The 10,981-nt window shown below is 44.9% G+C and overlaps 1 long non-coding RNA gene across 1 annotated transcript; it reads right to left on the reverse strand.

Moving 5' to 3' along the window:
• Window positions 1-2,903: 2,903 nt before the first annotated feature.
• LOC140594999 (uncharacterized) lies at window positions 2,904-5,943 on the reverse strand. Its single transcript, XR_011996374.1, has 2 exons — window positions 5,706-5,943; window positions 2,904-4,250 (listed from the first exon to the last, which is right to left on the reverse strand). It is a non-coding gene; the product is annotated as an uncharacterized lncRNA (long non-coding RNA).
• Window positions 5,944-10,981: the final 5,038 nt, after the last annotated feature.

The following is a 10,981-nucleotide window of genomic DNA, read 5'->3' on the forward strand; positions in this document are numbered from 1 at the left end:
TTCCAGAGTGGCTGCACCAGTTCACATTCCCACCAACAGTGTAAGAGGGTTCCCTTTTCTCCGCATCCTCTCCAACATTTGTGGTTTCCTGCCTTGTTAATTTTCCCCATTCTCACTGGTGTGAGGTGGTATCTCATTGTGGTTTTGATTTGTATTTCCCTGATGGCAAGTGATGCAGAGCATTTTCTCATGTGCTTGTTGGCCATGTCCATGTCTTCCTCTGTGAGATTTCTCTTCATGTCTTTTGCCCATTTCATGATTGGATTGTTTGTTTCTTTGGTGTTGAGTTTAATAAGTTCTTTATAGATTTTGGAAACTAGCCCTTTATCTGATATGTCATTTGCAAATATCTTCTCCCATTCTGTAGGTTGTCTTTTAGTTTTGTTGACTGTATCCTTTGCTGTGCAAAAGCTTCTTATCTTGATGAAGTCCCAATAGTTCATTTTTGCTTTTGTTTCTTTTGCCTTTGTGGATGTATCTTGCAAGAAGTTACTGTGGCCGAGTTCAAAAAGGGTGTGGCCTGTGTTCTCCTCTAGGATTTTGATGGAATCTTGTCTCACATTTAGATCTCTCATCCATTTTGAGTTTATCCTTGTGTATGGTGAAAGAGAGTGGTCCAGTTTCATTCTTCTGCATGTGGATGTCCAATTTTCCCAGCACCATTTATTGAAGAGACTGTCTTTCTTCCAATGGATAGTCTTTCCTCCTTTATCGAATATTAGATGACCGTACATTTCAGGGTCCACTTCTGGGTTCTCTATTCTGTTCCATTGATCTATGTGTCTGTTTTTGTGCCAGTACCACACTGTCTTGATGACCACAGCTTTGTAGTACAACCTGAAATCTGGCATTGTGATGCCCCCAGCTATGGTTTTCTTTTTTAAAATTCCCCTGGCTATTCGGGGTCTTTTCTGATTCCACACAAATCTTAAAATAATTTGTTCTAACTCTCTGAAGAAAGTCCATGGTATTTTGATAGGGATTGCATTAAACGTATAAATTGCCCTGGGTAACATTGACATTTTTACAATATTAATTCTGCCAATCCATGAGCATGGAATATTTTTCCATCTCTTTGTGTCTTCCTCAATTTCTTTCAGAAGTGTTCTATAGTTTTTAGGGTATAGATCTTTTACCTCTTTGGTTAGGTTTATTCCTAGGTATCTTATGCTTTTGGGTGCAATTGTAAATGGGATGGACTCCTTAATTTCTCTTTCTTCAGTCTCATTGTTAGTGTATAGAAATGCCATTGATTTCTGGGCATTGATTTTGTATCCTGCCACGCTACCAAATTGCTGTATGAGTTCTAGCAATCTTGGGGTGGAGGCTTTTGGGTTTTCTATGTAGAGTATCATGTCATCGGCGAAGAGGGAGAGTTTGACTTCTTCTTTGCCAATTTGAATGCCTTTAATGTCTTTTTGTTGTCTGATTGCTGAGGCGAGGACTTCCAGAACTATGTTGAACAGCAGTGGTGAGAGTGGACATCCCTGTCTTGTTCCTGATCTTAGGGGAAAGGCTCCCAGTGCTTCCCCATTGAGAATGATATTTGCTGTGGGCTTTTCGTAGATGGCTTTTAAGATGTCGAGGAAAGTTCCCTCTATCCCAACACTCTGAAGGGTTTTGATCAGGAATGGATGCTGTATTTTGTCAAATGCTTTCTCTGCATCTAATGAGAGTATCATATGGTTCTTGGTTTTTCTCTTGCTGATATGATGAATCACATTGATGGTTTTACGAGTGTTGAACCAGCCTTGTGTCCCAGGGATAAATCCTACTTGGTCATGGTGAATAATTTTCTTAATGTGTTGTTGGATCCTATTGGCTAGTATCTTGTTGAGAATTTTTGCATCCATGTTCATCAGGGATATTGGTCTGTAATTCTCCTTTTTGGTGGGGTCTTTGTCTGGTTTCGGAATTAAGGTGATGCTGGCCTCATAGAACGAATTTGGAAGTACTCCATCTCTTTCTATCTTTCCAAACAGCTTTAGTAGAATAGGTATGATTTCTTCTTTAAACGTTTGATAGAATTCCCCTGGGAAGCCATCTGGCCCTGGACTCTTGTGTCTTGGGAGGTTTTTGATGACTGAAAAGCTTATTTTCTTAATCAGTTTGTTAGCCCCCTCATAACTTCAAAGTAAGAACACAAGGGCTTACAACTAACTAATAACTGAGCCCCCAACCTTTATTCTAGGAAGACCAGGCAAGGAGCCAAGCTGCCTTGTTCAAGCTACAAACCCCACTTAGGTTGCTCAGACAATATCGAAAGTGCTCAGACAAGCACTTTCAAGACCTGGAGATCTGGTCCAGATGCAAGGTTCTGATTCTAGGTACAGTGAGCCTGAGAGTTACTTTCTTTTAAATATGTTATTCATTTATTTGAGAGAGAGAGAGAGAGAGAGAGCACAAGCAGGGAGGATAAGGAGAAGAAGGCTCCCTAGTGAGCAGGAAGCCCAATGTGGGGCTTGATCCTAGAACCCTGAGATCATGACCTGAGCTGAAGGCAAATGCTTAGCCAACTGAGCCACCCAGATGCCCCCAAGTGTTACGAGCAGCTCCCAGATGCTGCTGTGCTACCAGTCTAAGTACCACACTCTGAGTATGAGGTCTTACAAGTCTGGTGTTCTGATTCAACTAACCGTGAGCAGCTGATCAGAATATCTGCCAAAGCCAGCTGGGGAGGGGCTTTCTGGGCTGGAGGTACAGCAGGAGCAAAGACCTAGAATTTTCAGCATGGGTGGTATGTGAAGTCAAAGGATGTGAGGCAATCAGCAGGGCTGGGACCCTAGGCATATGGGAGAATGCAGTAGAACACAGGTCTTAGGAAACAAGTCTGGGAGGAAATTTTGCATTGAAAAGAGCCTCAACTATGATGCTAAGACATTAAAGAGTCAAATTTACACATCTTTTTAATCACACTTCTTTTATGCTGAAATTATCCATTTCTAGCTTCTTTTATATATTTTTTATTGGAGTTCGATTTGCCAACATATAACATGCAGTGCTCATCCCATCAAGTGCCTCCCTCAGTGCCCATCACCCAGTCACCCCAACCCCCCGCCCACCTCACCTTCCACTACTTGTTCGTTTCCCAGAGTTAGGAGTCTCTCATGTTTTGTCACCCTCTCTAATTTTTCCCACTCATTTTCTCTCCTTTCACCTATAATCCCTTTCAGCATTTTTTATATTCCCCATGTGAGTGAAACCATATGATTGTCCTTCGCCAACTGACTTCCTTCATTCAGCATAATACCCTCCAGTTCCATCCACGTCAAAGCAAATGGTGGGTATTCATCGTTTCTAATGGCTGAGTAATATTCCATTGTATATATATCCATCCTCCTTATTAGAAATCAGATGTCAAGTCTTGGAATCATCTTTTTATCGCCTAAATTACCTTTCACCTGGTCATGTTCAATAATGAGAATGAGAAATACTGGAGTTCTCTGAAACAGGAGCGGGAGGACGCTGTCTCGCATATATTAGGAATGGCAGATTGGAGATAGGGAGATGTGTTAGGAGGTTGTCCCAATAGTTCACGGGTGGAATAACAAGGCTGGAACAAAGATGATGACTGTGGGAAGGGATGGAAAGAGAGGCATTCTGGAAGCAATCAATCAGACTGTGTCCTCATTGCCACCCCTCTGCCTCATCCTGGCTCTTTTGCCTTGTGCTGTTCTTCAGAAGATGGACCCCTGTGGACTGCATTTTCCAGGCAACCTTTCTGTCTGCTTCCAGTTGAGCCCAGCCAATGAGAGGCACCCCAGTAGGAGATTGGAGAGGGACTATATGGAGGAGAGAAGTCAGAGTATTTCCTTCTATGCCCCCTGACCCTTTGCTTCCTCCTTACTTTGCCAAGGTTTCTGCATGGCTGCATTCATCTATGACCACAGCTTCAGTAGGGCAGTGCCTTTTCCATGACACTTGCTGGGGTCCTGCCCCTGTATGGTTGGGATGCTATCCTATAGGATGAAATGGCCAATGTACAGTGTTATTTCCCCAGAGTCAGATAACCCAGGTCCTGGAGCCAGGAGGCAAAGGTGAGAATGACTCCTCTTACTATCTAATAACACACTGTAGGGATTTTTTTTTTTACTTCCTTTTGGGTCCACACGCTGCTCATGGCAATGCTTCCCTTGGCCCACTTGTATTCCCCCACAGGTGTAGCAGGCAGGTCCCAGCATGCTGTTAAGCTTCTTCTCTGACAAAGGCTTTTCTTCAGCATTGAGGGAGCTTGTTCCGCCCTAGACAATCTAGAAGTCAAAGAAAAGTTACTCTCTAGATGAAAACTGTCTGCCAGTGAGGGACAGGAGTAAAGTCCCAACCTCCCTGTTGCCTGTTAGATGATACTTAAGTGTATTCCACACAATTTCTCAGAGGGTCGCCAGCAGGACCAAGTCCAGTTGCCCACAGTAATCTGCTCATTAATTCACCCTTTATTGGCTTTTCTCCCTTCCTTGTCTCCATTCCCCATGCCCTCACTCCAATTTTCTGGGATCACTGGGCAAATAAACTACTTGCACCCAGGATTCTGTCCCAAGGTTGGTTTGGGAAGAACCCAAACTAAGAGAGTGCACTTGGAGCAAGGCTTCCCTCAGGGAACACAGTCTTCAATTGGAAGCTGAGCTCACCCCCAGCCACCTGGGGCTAAATGGACAGTCAGAGGACAGAGGTTCTGAATGCCCAGGAAGTACTTTCCCCTCCCAGACAACTGAGAGTGTCCATCAGCCAGTCTTGCTCCATACCTGAGCCCCAGGGATGGCAGTAGTTAGTGATTAATCATTCGATGCAACTTATTTAGAGACATTAGTAGCTGTGCAAGGCATGTACCTATTCTTAGATCCACTCCCTGCTCCTTCTCTGCTTTGTTCCTTATTAGAGAAGACTCATTTCCCAGGCTCCTTTGCCCTCTAGTGGGCTCAGCCCATGGGGGCACTCATGCAAGACTCGAGGGTATGAGGAAGGGAGAAACCCCGGTATTTCTCCTTTTCTCTCTCTGCTATGAGTGGCATCTCCAGCTGTTCTTTGTCTCCCCCATTACTCTAGCTCCCCCTTGACTTGCCCTCCTTCCATGGTCCCAACTCCCTGGGGACACCCTCCTCCTTGTGTCCCGGGGGCAGCAGCATCCTGCTGTGTAGGTCCCCAAGCTCCCCACACACACACCCTTTGTCTCTTTAGCTCTTCCATTGTCTGGATCATTAAATATGATCTGTTGAAAGACTAAACATGGTTTCTGTTTTCCTAACTGGGTCCTGATTGATAAAGTGACTTGTCCAAGATCATACAACTGGTAAGTGGTAGAGTAGAATCAAACCAGTTCTGCCGACCCTAAAGCCCTTCCCTCTGTCCCGACTGTGCCATCCTGCCACCCTAATTGCCTCAGAGGATTCCAAGCCTAGACATCTTACCGATGCTTCTGCTGTTCACTGGAGCTGTGTACCTGTTCCTGGGAGGCAGGGTGTTCATACTTGGATTCAAGCGTTGTTGTGTTAGTGACCTGAGTAGCCTGGCTCAGAGCTCATTTAGGATCTAAAACAAAGCAATTACCAGGCCTGGAAGGAAGGTCTCACTTTGTTTTTATTCATTTTCTTATTTTGTTTATGTACAAGAAAATCTCAAGTCAATTTAGAGGTGCCCCTGCCCCATCCGACCATATACAAATAAATACCCCTCGAACATCCTCTGGGTTTGAAAGAGAACTTACTTACCCAAGAGTTGGAGTAAGGAAAAGATACTGTCTCAGCCAGTGTATTTGCTGGAACGTGAGGCCTACTCCACGCCACTGTCTCTGGAAGATTACATAACAGCACCCAAGGACCCCACCATAATTGGCTTGGGTGAGTCCTTTCTCTCCAGCTCTCTTGCTGAGTGGAAATGATGAGAAATAGCATGTTCCCAGCTCCTCTCATGTAGCTCCGTGTGAACCTGGGCCTGATGTGCAACACACTGTGGAATAATGAGATTTCCTCCAACATGAAGAGGTTACATAACTGGAAATAGGCCCATTAACCATAACAAAACAATCAAGGAGGGTCAGAAAGACAGCTCTGTTCTGAGCTATCCATCCTGGTTCTGAGGAGTGTGGGAGTGGAAATTAATAGCCCACTAAAGGTGCACTTCTCAATTATGCAACTTGACTATCCCCTTAGCAGAGCCAGGAGGCTGGGGCACTCTGGAGGGTGAGGGGTGGGGGCTTTTCTTCCTCCATTTCTCAGGAACTCTCCTGCTCTCCTCAAACCAGGCTCGTCTTTCTACTACCCTCTCTGACCTCCCAGAACAGTTATTATCAGCACTGCTGGCCCATTAAATACTTCTACCTGACTCAGAAAGGGATGTAGGAAATGGTCAGAAAGGGTGATCATTCCTACATTTGAGAAAGAGAGAGAAAATGAGAGAACAAGAAAGCTCTATACGTCCTAACAACAGCACAGAAATAAATAATGAGCTTTAGTCACCAACCTGACAATGGAATGAGCTTTGGTACCAAAGCCCATATCCAAACCAGTTGTTACCAAAACTCTGTCAGAGCAGGTGGATGACAAAGAATTGCCTCACACACATACGCACACTCACTCTCCACAGACAAAAGTGAAATTAGACACAAGCAGAAAAGACAAATCAATACTATCAGTAAGATAGCTTGTTAGATATTAAAATCTCCCAAGGACATTTCGGGCACCCAATTAATCCTCCAACTCTTGGTTTCAGTTCAGGTCATGATCTCATGGATTGTGAGATTGAGCCCCCCAACGAGGGTTCCCTGCTTAGCAGGGAGTCTGGGATTCTCTCCCTCTGCCCCTCCCCTCACTTGTACTCATGGGCTCTCTCTGAAATAAATAAATCTTTTAAAAAAATAAAAATAAAAAAACAAAATCCCCCAAGGACATTTTGAAAGCTCATTCCCAGTTCCTGTCCCCAGAAACTGGGCTTTAGTGGTCTGGGGTGGAGTTTGGAGATGACAGCTGGCCCCCCAGGCAGCCCGGCTCTGGGCCTAGCTCAGGTAACCACTAATATCCTCTCAGAAAGGCTTGCCTGGGAACACTCTCTCCTTCGTTCATGCAAAAGGTGGGAGCCCTTCAGCTCCATTCACTCCCAGTGCAAGGCAGTTCCAAGAATGAGAAAGAATGTCGCAAGATGAGGAGACATCATTTGAGATTTCAAGGTTCACACGTTTTATGTATCAAGCACTTCTGTAGCATACCTATATTCCAGGTGCTGTTCTAAACACTTTACAAATGTTAATTCATATCATTAATGCAACCCTTATCCCAATTCTCTGAGGCAGGCACTATTATTATAACCTCATTTACAAAAGGGGGCAAGGCACAAAAGGGTCAGTGATTTGCATAACATCATGCAATTAAGTGCTAGAGTCAGGATCTCAACCCAGACAACCCCGACTTCAGAAGCCACACTCACACACACACGCACACGCACATGTGTTTGTTTGCTGCACACAGGCCATTTGGAAACTTGTGTTCAACAAAACTGAACTCCTTGAGGCAAGAATGCAATGTTAGTCACCTGGCCCTCGGAGCAAGCCCTCAGTAAACATCACTGGATTGAGGGCCTGCTCTGTGCCAGGCTCTAGGCTAGATTTTTCACATCGAGTTCCACATTAGCCCTCACCAATCTTGTTTCAAACAGGCTTCCTCATTCTCTTTCTTTCTCCCTTATGGAAAAGTGACAAGTCTCAGACTAGAAGATTTTCACAGGCACATCCCTGCCATGCTTCTCAGACTGCTTCTGCCTCCCATCTTGTGGGATCCTATGCCACATTTTCCTTGACAAGAGGAAAGAAAGGGTAATGGGAGGTCCTAAGACAAGAGGGGAATGGAGATACTGGCCTGAGTCAGAGATTGAAGATTTCTAATAGTCACCCTGTTTCTATTTATGCTCGCCCCAGTCTATTCTCAATGCAGCACCAGTGCAATATTGCTTAAACGTAAGTCAGACCATGCCTTTCTTCTGCTCAAGCCTTCTGGGGGAGGCAGAATTCTAAAACGGTCCCCAAGATTCCTCCTCCTGGTGTGGGTGGGCCTGGTTTAATCAGGTGAACAACCTTTAAAAGAAGGTCTAGAAGTCAGAGACAGAGGAGTCAAACAGCAGTGTGGGACCTGCCACACCTGACTGCAGTATCCTCAGCAAACCCAGGCACCCTGACTTACCTCTACTTCACCTCTTGCCTGTTGGTGACCGGTGTGCTTTTACCACAGGCAGATCCTTTTACAGGATTAGGCAAAGGAGCGTCTGAGCAATTACCCATGGGTGAACCTAAAGTTACTCTTCTGCCCTGTTCAGAATGCTATCAGAGCACCTTCTACCACCAAGATATAGTCTAGATTCCCCTGCCAGGCTTCCAGACATTCCCTGCCCATACAACAGCCTCAACACACTCTCAGCCCTCTGCATTCCAGTACCTGATTATGGCCTCCTGACTAGTCACCCTGTTTCTATTTATGCTCGCCCCAGTCTATTCTCAATGCAGCACCAGTGCAATATTGCTTAAATGTAAGTCAGACCAAGCCTTTCTTCTGCTCAAGCCTTCTGGGGGAGGCAGAATTCTAAAACAGTCCCCAAGATTCCTCCTCCTGGTGTGGGTGGGCCTGGTTTAATCAGGTGAACAACCTTTAAAAGAAGGTCTAGAAGTCAGAGACAGAGGAGTCAAACAGCAGAGATGCCCTCAAAAGTAGCTATACTGTAATGAGGGCAACGTGGTAGGGAAGTGGTTGCAAGTGGCCTTTGGGAGCTAAGAATGGCTCAAAGCTAATAGGTGTCAAGAAAGTGGGGATCCGGGACGCCTGGGTGGCTCAGCGATTGAGCATCTGCCTTCAGCCCAGAGCGTGATCCCATGGTCCTGGGATCAAGTCCCACGTTGGGCTCCCTGCATAGAGCCTGCTTCTCCCTCTGTCTCTGCCTCTCTGTCTCTCATGAATAAATAAATAAATAAAATATTTATAAAAAAAAAAAAAAGAAAGTGGGGATCTCAGTCCTACTACAACAAGGAACTGAATTCTGCCAACAGTCAGTGACCTTAGAAAGGAATCCCAAAGCTCAGATGAGACTGCAACTCCCACTGGTAACTTGATTCAACCTACTAAGACCCTGAGTGAAGGACTTGCTGAAAACATGCCAGAATCATGACCCTTGGAAATGATGTGATAATAAATGGATGCTATTTTAACCCACTAAGTTTGTGGTGATTTGTTACACAGCAGAGAAAACGAATATACCCTCCATGCTTCCCCTCTCACTCAGACTAAAAGTTTGAACCCACTCTAAGCCAGCCACATAGACCAGGCATACACACCCCTCAGAGCACTTGAACCTGCTGTTCCTTCTGCCTGCATGCTCTTCACCAAAGATCTGCATAGCTCCCTATCTCAGTTCCTGGAAGTTGGTCCTTGCACCCACTCCACCCTGCTGGCCCTTTGTAGCATTCTTCTTTGCTTTACTCTTCCCCAAAGCTCCCTGCACTTGCTAATGTACCACAAGTTCACTCATTTATTGTCTCTTGCCACAAGAATGGAAGCTCCCCGAGGACAGTGATTGTTTTTATTTCTTCTGTTCACTGCAACATCCCAAGCACCAAGTAAATACCTGGTACTTCTTTGTTGAATGAATGAATGAGTCCCCTTGAGTCCCAAATGTTCTCAGTTGTGTGGACATTATGTACTTTAAAGGCCTAGAAGAAGTCCCATTTTCTTTATGAAGTCTTTTCTTCTCCAGCCTCATATACCTCCAACCTCATAAAATAGCAACTGTCAGTGTCACAGTGCTCATTTTGCAGCTAATTATACCCAGAAGTTTTTATGGGGCTTAATCATTGCTTCCCAGATTTAAGCCTCCTGTCTTCCCCCAGCTCCACCCTGCACTAGGCAGTGGACTTCTTGAAGGCCATTTATTTATTTAAAAATAAATTCCCTTCATTTATTTAATAAATAATGTATACAGCACCTAGAAAGTACCAGGCTGTGATCTCATGACCAGGGGTGCTAGGCACAGTCCATGATCCTGTGGAAGTTGCAATCTAGTGGTGAGGGTCAGGGTGGAAGTACACTGTTGTGGTATGTTCCTTAAAGCAAGGTACAGAACTGAGCAAAGTTGTTCATGAAATACCTATTGACTGGTTGATTGTTTGAAACTGGTTGAGCTCTTTGTATGTCTGAATGGAAGGGGTAGGAGTTGAAATTGAAATGGGGGATGGATAATGTATTAGTCAGCGTTCTCCAGAGAAGCAGAACCAATAGGAGAGAGAGAGAGAGAGAGAGAGAGAGAGAGAGCAAGAAATATTTATTATAAGGAATTGGCTCACACCATTGTGGAGGTGAGAAATCCCACGATCTGCTGTCTGGAGGCTGGAAGCCCAGGAAAGCCACAGGGCAGTTCACGTCCAAACCTAAAGGCTGAGACAGAGGAGACAATGATGTAAGTCCCGTTCTGAGTCCAAAGGCCCAAGAACCGGAAGCACTGCTGCCTGAGGGCAAGAGAAGATGGATGCTGGAGCAGAGAGCAAATTTACCCTTCCTCCACCTTTTTGTTCTACTCAGGTCCTCAAAAGATTCAAGGACACCCACCCACATGGGTGAGAGCAATCTTCTTTACTTGGTCTATGGATTCAAGAACTAATCTCTTCCAGAAACACCCTCCAGACATACCCAGCTCTCTGGGCCTCCCTTAGCCTAGTCAAGGTGACACATAAAACTGACCATCACGGATAGCATTAACAAGAAGTACATGCCCTCTACATGTTACATGAAATTCCAAGAAGTAGCTGTATCTAAGATAATGAAATGATAAAGCTCTCTCTGTTTTAACTCATTTTGAGATCCCCACACATGTCACCAGAATTCAGGGAGCACTTCAGGGAAGTACATTGTTGGAAAGTGCTGCTATATTTGCCACAGTTCTCATGGGCTTCTCTTCCTGGGGGAGACTTACAAAAGGAAGGCTAATGAGACAAATTACAGTTCAGAAGGAAAAT

Source organism: Vulpes vulpes, chromosome 13 (genome assembly GCF_048418805.1).
Source record: "Vulpes vulpes isolate BD-2025 chromosome 13, VulVul3, whole genome shotgun sequence".
Taxonomy (NCBI): domain Eukaryota; kingdom Metazoa; phylum Chordata; class Mammalia; order Carnivora; family Canidae; genus Vulpes; species Vulpes vulpes.